Source organism: Lathyrus oleraceus, chromosome 3 (genome assembly GCF_024323335.1).
Source record: "Lathyrus oleraceus cultivar Zhongwan6 chromosome 3, CAAS_Psat_ZW6_1.0, whole genome shotgun sequence".
Classification (NCBI taxonomy): domain Eukaryota; kingdom Viridiplantae; phylum Streptophyta; class Magnoliopsida; order Fabales; family Fabaceae; genus Lathyrus; species Lathyrus oleraceus.
In genome coordinates, this window is record NC_066581.1 from 463233482 (window position 1) to 463243366 (window position 9885).

Below are 9885 nucleotides of genomic sequence, written 5' to 3' on the forward strand. Positions count from 1 at the left end.
CAAATGGTCTGGACCATCTGGAACATGATTTACTCGGAAAAAGGCACAATCTGAAGTTGAATAGAAGTACTGGGTCGCCAACATTGAATTCTCTCCTCGCGATTTGCTTATCATGACATGCTTTGGTTCGTCCTTTGTAGATTATGGCGTTTCTGTAGGCATCACGACGGAGTTCATCCAATTTGTAGATATCTAGTATACGTTTATCAACATCTGTCAAATAGTCCATATTTAAGGCTTTGATAGCCCAATAGGCTTTGTGTTCTAATTTGAAAGGTAGGTGATAAGATTTTCTATAAACTAATTTAAATGGGATTGTCCCTATAGGGGTCTTAAAGGAAGTTATGTAAACCCACAATGCATCTTGTAGCCTAGAGGACCAACCTTTTATAGAAATGGAAACAATCTTTTCTAAAATCTGTTTTATTTCTCTGTTTAACACTTCTACTTGTCCACTAGTTTGTGGATGATAGGGTGTTGCTACTCTATGTTTAACGCCATACTTGTTTAAGAGTTTCTAAAAATTATTGAAACAAAATGGGATCTGCCATCACTTATAACTAGGCGAGGGACTCCGAACCTAGGGAATATATAGTTTTTGAACATTCTAATAACCACTTGTGCATAGTTCGTAGGTGAGGCTATATCCTCGATCCATTTAGACACGTAGTCGACAACAACGAGTATATACTTATGTCCCATGGATGAAGGAAATGGACCCATGAAGTCGATTCCCCAAACATAAAAAACTTCTACTTCTTGAATATTCTGTAAAGGCATCTCATTGCATCTTGAAATGTTGTCAGTGCGTTGGCACCAGTCACATTTGATTATGAAAGCATGCACATCACGTCATGAAGTTGGCCAGTAAAGGCCTGCTTGAAGGATCTTAACACAAGTCTTGGATGTGCTCGCATGTTCGCCATAAGGAGCGGAGTGACAATGACTAATGATATTTGGTATCTTCTCTTCAGGAACACAATGATAGAATATACCGCGCGCTCCTCTCTTAAAGAGAAATGGTTCATACCAGTAGACATGTTTTACGTCATGGAAGATTTTTTTCTTCTGTTGGTAGGTCAAATTTGGAGGTAATATATTTATTGCGAGATAGTTAATGAAGTCAGCATACCAAGGTACACTGGTTACTATTAGGGCATCTCCTACATCTAGCTCTACCTCATATGAGTAGTCGTCGTGACATGTCTAATTGTCGACTGACTCTATCAACTCGTCGTATGTAAAGTCATCATTTATGGGAATATGGTCGGGTTTTAGGTACTCGAGTCTTGAAAGGTGATCAACTACCACATTTTAGTCCCCTTTTTATCATGGATTTCCAAATCGAATTCTTGTAGCAAAAGGATCTAACAAAGTAATCTAGGCTTCGCATCCTTTTTTCTCAGCAGGTATCGAATGGCAGGATGATCAGTGTATATGATAATTTTGGCTCCAACTAGATAGGATCAAAATTTGTCTATCGCAAATACTACTGCTAGTAGCCCATTTTCAGTAGTGGCATAGTTTAGTAGGGCCACATCTAAAGTTTAACTAGCATAATATACACGTGTAGTCTCTTGTCCTTTCGTTGTCCTAGAACAACACCAACAGTGACGTCGCTTGCATCATACATAATCTCGAATGATTGGTTCCAATCTGGTGGTTGCATGATAGGTGCAGAGATTAATGCATATTTTAGGAGGTTGAATGCTTAGAGACATTTTTCATCGAAACAATATTCCATGTCTTTCATTAAGAGACCAATTAAAGGTTTAGTGATTTTGGAAAAGTCTTTGATAAAGCATTGGAAGAAACCAGCGTGTCCAAGGAAACTTTGGACTTCCCAAACTGTTTTTGGGGGTTTGAGGTTTTCTATCACCTAAATCTTAGTCTTGTTAACCTTAATGCCCGTTTTCGAAACTATGTGTCTCAGGACTATACCTTATGTAACCATGAAGTGGCATTTCTCCCAGTTTAGTACGAGATTGACTTGTACGCATCTTTCCAGAATTCTCTCTAAGTTATCAAGGCAGTTCTTAAAACTGGATCCGCATACTGAGAAGTCATCCATGAAAACCTCCATGATCTCGTTCAGGAAATCTGCGAATATTGACATCATACATCTTTGAAAGTTGCAGGGGCATTGCATAGTCTGAATGGTATTCATCGATAGAAAAATGTTCCATATGGACATGTAAAGGTTGTTTTCTCTTGGTCATCCAGATGAATAGGAATTTGGAATAATCCAAAATATCTATCTAAATAGCAGAAATAAGAGTGTCTAGCTAAACATTCGAGCATTTGATCAATGAATGGAAGGGGAAAATGGTCCTTCCTAGTTACTTTGTTCAGCTTCTGATAGTCTATGCACATGCGCCATCCGTTTTCTATACATTTCACAACAAATTCTACTTTTCATTTTGTACAACTATGACACCTCCCTTCTTTGGCACCACATGTATAGGGCTAACCCACTTACTATCAGAGATTTGGTAAATTATTCCAACATCGAGTAATTTAAGCACTTCCCTTTAACCACATCACTCATTATAGGGTTTATCTTTCTTTGGTGTTCTCTAGAGGGTTTAGAGTCTTCCTCCAGGATTATCCGGTGCATGCACACATACATACTTATCCCCTTTAAGTCATAGATATTATAACATAGGGTTGTAGGGTATTTTCGTAAGACATCCAAGAGTTGATTAGTTTTGTCACTATTTAGCTTCACACTTACTAGAACTGGAGGATTGAGTTCCTTATCAAGAAACTCATATCTCAGATTCTTAGGTAATTCCTTGAGCTCTATTGACGGTTTCTTAGGATCAGGCATATGGTTTGGGGTGAGTGCTAGGCATTCATAAAGACTGTTATCCATATACATTATCATTGATTTAAATCCATCGTCTTCCATTATGGGTATCGAGGGAATTTTTATTGTTTCGATATGTGCTTCCATGTCTAACTCTCTTATGCACTCATCAATAATATCGATGGCACAACACGAGTCATCAATGGCAGGCGCTTTTAGAAATTTGGATAGGATAAACTCGACTTTACCGTCACCTACTTCAAAAGTTATTTTTCCTCTTTTGACATCTATTACGGCTTCATCAATTGATAAGAATGGTCTACCTAGAAGGATATGGATGTATTCGTCTTCTTTGATGTCCATCACGACAAAGACTGTTGGAATATAAAGTTGACCAATCCTAACTGTAATATCTTCTAATATATCGATTGGTTACTTAACTGATCAATCCGCCAGTTGAAGGGTGTAATACCCCAAAATTTACCCTTCATTTTTTCTTGGAAGCATAAGATTATGTTTCACATTTCATTAGCATCATACTAGGTCATACTCATTGCATACTGCATTAGTGACTTGGGAATCAGTTTTTGATTGATCACTCCTTGACAGAAGGAGTCCACACAAAGAAAGATTAAGAATTGGACTTCATCTTCTAAATATACAAGTCTCAAGGGTCTCAGGGGGGGTCCATATATCTTATTATGGTCCTCAGTTCACTAGTGAAGGATTCAGAGCTATTAGAGTGTTCATCTGGATTTAATCAGGAAATTAGGGATTCATGGCTACCTACAATAGGAAATGTTTGGTTGGAAGTAGAGGATCTCATCCATGTCATGATTGGAGAGGCATCTTGGCCTAGGAAGACTCACAATTATCTCGGAAAGATCCATTGGCAATCAGTGCAATTAGTCCCCGATAATTTTGCCCTAAAATTAGGGTTTGGTATAAAATCAGTTTATTTCTAATTCTTGGGGTGAAACTATTTTCCATGGCCCTCCATATGTCCACAAGAGTCTACATACAAAAAATCAGCTTTTTATTTGAGCCAGAGGTGCTTCAATTGATCATTGGAATCGGGAATCAGACAGTTTGGGAAAAGTCAACTATGGGGCTAGAAAAGTCAACTCCTGACTTTTTGAGAGTGGAATCTCAAAATCCATGCCTAGGGGAGCCTACATATGAAGTTTGGTCAAGGTTGGATCATGGATTCATCATTTAATCAGGAATGGGAAAAGTTACTTAATTTGGAAATGGTTGACTTTCCATTTAGGGCAAGTTTTCATGATTGTTGCACTCACTTTAAGCCCATTTTCCGTCAAGATAAAAGCTCCATTTGAAATTTTCTCCAACATGAAAGTTGTTCCTCTTGTTCCAAGCTTTCTAGAGATATAAAGTTTGTTCCATTTGGATCAAGATTGAGAAAGTTATGCCTAGTCAAAGTGAGACATATTTTTAGGACACTTAGAAAATTTTCTAAGTCTCAAAATCTTCAAAGTTTGTCAAGACTTTTTGGCCAATTTTCTTGCACTTCAAGGAATCATTTGAAAATACTTTCTTCACAACAATTATACCTTGACATGTCCTCTTTCACCTCCTTTTGGAATCATCTCATTTGGATCCTTAATGTGAGAGATACATTCACCTAAAGTGGGCACCATGACTTGATTTTCTAGGCAGCATTTAAGCCAAACTGGCCCAACCCTTTTGCAATGTTGAGACACGATCTTGAGGGAACTTTTTCACCTTCTTCCATTCATCATTTCAACTTGTGCTCAACATGAAAGATGACATACTCCATGAGACCTTTCTACTGTTTGCATTGTCTCACCAATTGGTAGCTTGATCATCAAGTTACATGGCCTCAAAGTCATCACTTTGAAATGAATTTCTTGCTTGCCAAGCCATACTGCAAACCAGCTCACGTTTTGTCACCTCACTTGGCCATGCATTGGATATTCACTCACTTAAGTTTGGCCCAAAATAACACAAACATCATGTGTCCATTCCTAATACACCTCACTTTGCATTTTTATTCTTATGGATAACAATTATTTCAAAGCCCATTTAAACATTTGTTTCACCATATTTAAAAGCCGCAAACCCTAAACCTAAGAGGAGGCATTGGTGAATTTTCGAGCAAGGCAAGGCAGGAGCATTAGAGATCTGTTTTCATCAAGCTTCCACTAGGTAACCCTCTTGCTTCTCTTCCATGGCCATGTGTTGATATACCTATGCTTATTATTATTCACCATGCTATTTATATGCTTCCGTACCATGCTCATCATCATTACCATGCTAATCATATGCTTGTGTTATTGATATTTATTTATGCATGCTGAGTTTTTTGCCCTAGCCCGTGCCCATGTTGTCACCTTGTTGACAACATTGCTCCATGATCAAGCCATCATTTTACTCAAACAAGGATACCATGATAATCTACAACATTTTGTACTTGAATTTTGGTTTTTATTTCACGTCATTTGATGCCCTATGGTGGTCGTATTCTTGAATGGAAGTTTGAGAAAATCCACTGTATTTTCGTGGCTGCATGGCATTACGGTTTGTCCATGAAGAAGACGATGATGTGGCGCTTCATGAGCCCTTGGATCCTTGGCTTGTGTTTTAATCGTGGTCGTCCAGCTTTTTTTGTCTTTTAGTCACTTAAGTGACCTTGACCGATTGATAACCATGTTACATGTTTTTTTTAAATAAAATGTTATTTAAATCCGGTCACGCCCCAATTTAACTTCTTGGACCATGGGCCTACGCAAGCTGCTTTCCACACCTCCCTTTCAGGGCCCATCAACACAAATCCATTTATTTTCATTTTCTTTTTTCAATTCACATTTATTTTTCTGTTTTGATTTTAATTATTTTAAAATAATTCCTTTATTCATAAAAATATCTAAAAATATTTTCCATATTTCTTAATGTCTTATTTAATTTTATTTAATTTTTATTTTCGTATTTATTTAATGTTAATATTTTATTTTAATTATTTATTCTAAATGGTCCATTTTAGCTTACATATTTTTATTGATTTTATTTTTATATCTTAAAATCATTTTTAGCTTTTGATTTTTGGGATGAAGGTTGACCACTATCCCATGGTCAACCTGACCTTTTCTTGGAATTTTATTTCCTATTTTTAATTTATTCTTGATTTATTTTTAACCTAGTCTTGTTGGTTGACTTTTGGTTTGACCTTTGTTTTATTTCAATTAATTCACATACTAATTTTCATTATTTTAAAAATATTTTTGGGGGATGATGATGTCCTGACCCCACCTTATTTATTTTAATTTTTCATAATTTTCTTGATTAATTTTCTATTTATTTGGTAATTTTTAAGTTGACTTGAATTTCAGTTGACCTCTTTATGATCGATGTTTGACTTAGGGATTGCTTATGGCAATTGAAGAGATCTTTTGATCCTCCCTTGTTCATCTAATATGCCATGTATTAGAGGCCTTTCATCTTGATTTTATTTGGTCCTTACCTCATTTCCTGATTTAATTATTTCAGTGGACCCTTTTGTGCATATTTTCATCTGTCTGGTCCATCTGTCATTTGTTATACTTGTTTCTTTCATCCATGCTTCTATTTTTTGATTGTTTAACATGTTCATACTCCCATGCATTGTTCAATGCTCCATTATTTCATTCTTTGATTCTTTGGTTTGATTACACACTTGTTTACTTATCTGATTTGATTGATAATTGTTGCCTACTTTTATGATGTATGAGGCATATATTCTTATTGTTTGATTGCCATGAACCATCCTCATTCGTAACAAATGTACCCCTCTCCCATGAAGTGTATAATATTTATTCTTTCATTCTTTATTCATATGTTAATACAAGAATTAAAACGAACATTCGATAATCATTTCAAAACAAGATCAAAAGCTCGATCCAACGTCGAGTAATCATTTTCAAAACTTAACAGAACCAGCACATATTCATCCATCCTTTTGTAAGTCGATAGCTTCATGCATCGCCATTTCTCTTGTAAGTCAATTTCTTCATGCATCGCCATATACCTGTAAGTCGATTGCCTCTGGCATTGCCATCTACCCTTATCCGTGGCTCCTCTCCTTGCTCCATCTGTCGCCTCTTGTTCCGTTTAGGTAGCACCCATTAGGTAGAACCCTTTGTATGATAACATAGGTAGAATTCCCTTATTTATTTGCATGCTAACATTAGGTAGATGTCCTCCTTCATAAATCCTAACACACAGGTCCACATTGCATGACAACTCTAGGGCAGAGCTCCCCACTTTTAGACCTTCTGTGCGTCTCCGATCTTGTGGCATGTCAATCCGTTCTATTGCAAAGAGGTAAATGCCTAAGACTCGATTCAACGAGCTGCGACACCTACTTCTAGGACGTTGAACACATTGCCCACTTTCCTTTGACACAACTGGTGTCCTCTTCTGTAAGTCCATGTCCAGATGGCAATTCTTACCCGTAGTTAGTCGAACTACGATAACTCTGATTCTCATGTTCAGATGAGATACGTAGGCATGAGATGCGATGTCTTGCCGAGTTTTTTGCCTAACGACTAACAACTAATCCTTATTTACTTTCGCCCTTGTTGCGATTCTTTTCTCTCGCCCTCGTTGCGATCGAGACTTTCCCCTTCTCTTACCCTAGTTGCAATCGAGACCCTTGTTCCCATAGTTAGTTGAACTACATTTTGCTCTGATTCTCATTCCAGATGAGATACGTAGGCATAAGACGCGATGTCTTATCGAGCACACTTCTCTTTCACCCATAGGTAGCCGAGCTACGAAGACTCTGATTCTCATATTCAGATGAGATACGTGGGTAGTGGACGCGACATCCTTGCGAGTCATTCATCATTTTCTTTTGACCCTCCTTTAGTAAATAGTACTTTAGATATACCTACACCCTTTAGACTAGAACAACAAGAGTGGATCCCGTAGAGTACTACAGATGCATAGGGGTGCTAATACCTTCCCTCCGCATAATCGACTCCCGAACCCTAGATTTGGTTGCGAGACCTTGTCTTTTTCCTTTCTTCAGCTTTTCTTCGACCGTTTCCTTTCCCTCCTTTGGGATAAATAATGAACGGTGGCGACTCTTCTGTTCTTTTTCTTCGCCGGTTGTTTTTTTTCGCCCAGTTGCGACAAAGGGACATCCTAGTTGGTCGCATATCGCCTAGGTTTAATCTATTGCAGACAGCTAAAGGCATCAAACTTACACTTGCACCTAAATCTAGTAGTGCTTTGTCAATAATATGTCTTCCTAGAATACATGGCATAGAAAAGCTTCCGGGATCTTTCTCCTTCTTGGCTAATTTGTTCTCAGCAATTGTGTTGCATTTTAAAGGTTTAGGATCGTCAAGCTTGCACTTGTTTGTTAAGACGTCTTTTAGGAATTTAGCATATGATGGTATTTGGGTAATAACCTCAGTGAAATGTATTTCAACGTGAAGTTTTTCAATTACCTTCACAAACTTCTTATATTGGGTGTCTTGTTTAGTTTGTTTAAGTCTTTGCGGGTATGGAATTGTGGGTTTATAAGGAGGAGGTGGTACATATGTATGATTCTCTTGGTTTTCATTTACTACTCCCTTATCTTTAATTTCTTCCTCTCTTTGTTTCTCTAGTTCTATAGGTTCCTCTACTGCTTGTTTTTCTGGTGTAGTTGCAACGTTTCCTTTTGGTGGCCCTGGCTTGTTATTTAAACTAGGATTTACAGGCCCATCATATATAGTTCTGCTTCACAGTGAAATAACATTAGCATGGCCTTTAGCGTTAGGTTGAGGTTGTCCAGAAAATGATCCTCCCGGTGTAGCTTGATCAGCTTGCTGTTTTGCTACTTGAGAGATTTGGGTTTCCAGCATCTTATTGCGGGTTACCACTGAATCGACTTTGTTACCTAGTTGTGTAATCAACTCATTAATATGAATGTTCTGATTCATAAATTCTTTTTTCTGCTGAGTCTAAGTTGAAATGAAGTTTTCTATGATCTTTTGAAGGTTTGATTTCTGAGGAGTAGCTTGTATAGGCTGAGTCGGTCTTTGGGCTTGGAAACCTGGTGGTCTCTGAGGTGAATTGTTTTGAGGAAAAGTAGAGTTATTGTTCTTGTAAGAGAAGTTTGGATGATTCCTCCATCCAGGGTTGTAAGTGTTTGAATAAGGGTTTCCTTGGGCATAGTTGACCTAATCTGGGCTTGGTTCAGCTAGAAGACTGTTACGGTAGTTGTAAGATTTATGATTAAGCTTTCGACCTTTTGGGCTAGGGCGTCCATCTTAGAATTCATATGGTCTAGGCTGTTAACTTCGTACCCCATTGGTAATGGTTTTGAGCCACGTCTTCTATGAGTGTGCATGCCTCGAGGTATGGTTTGTTCATCAACGCACCGCTAACGGCAACATCGATAATCATCTTTGTGTTGTAGAGAAGTCCGTTGTAGAAGGTATGAATGAACAACCATTGTTATAATCTATGGTAAGGAAAAGCTCTTAATAATTCTTTGTATCTCTCCCAAGCGTCGAAAAGAGATTCACCATCCTGTTGTGTGAACCTGGAAATTTGGTTTCGTAGGACAACAGTCTTGCTTGGTGGAAAGTATCTAGCAAGGAATAATTTCTTCAAGTTATTCTAAGTAGTTAATGAATTGGATGGGAGGGAATATAACCATGATCGCGCTCTGTCTCTGAGGGAAAAAGGGAATAAACGTAAACATATCGCCTCAAGAGAAACACCATTGGATTTTAGTGTGTCATTTAGTTGAATGAACACTTTTAGGTGCTGGTTTGGGATCTCTGTTGGGAGACCAGCAAATTGGTTTTGTTGTACGATTTGTAACAACGTGAGTTTCAATTTAAAGTTGTTAGTTGCGATTGTAGGGTTAACAATACTTGAATGAGGTTCTTCGTTAGAGGTTAAGGCAAAATCCTTGAGTGGCCTACAATTTGGATCTTCTGCCATTGCTCTTTTGATTCTTTGGAGCAAAAGTAGTGCGCGTACATATCTTTCTGGTTCAGCTTTTGGGTCTTCTAAAGTTCCGTATTTTGCAAGTCCTTCTCATTTACCCAAAAAAGGTG

At 37.8% G+C, this 9885-nt stretch overlaps 1 non-coding gene across 1 annotated transcript; it reads left to right on the forward strand.

Annotated features, from left to right (window-relative positions):
• Positions 1 to 9278: 9278 nt before the first annotated feature.
• LOC127133531 (small nucleolar RNA R71) lies at positions 9279 to 9385 on the forward strand. Its single transcript, XR_007807493.1, has one exon. It is a non-coding gene; the product is annotated as a small nucleolar RNA R71 (small nucleolar RNA).
• Positions 9386 to 9885: the final 500 nt, after the last annotated feature.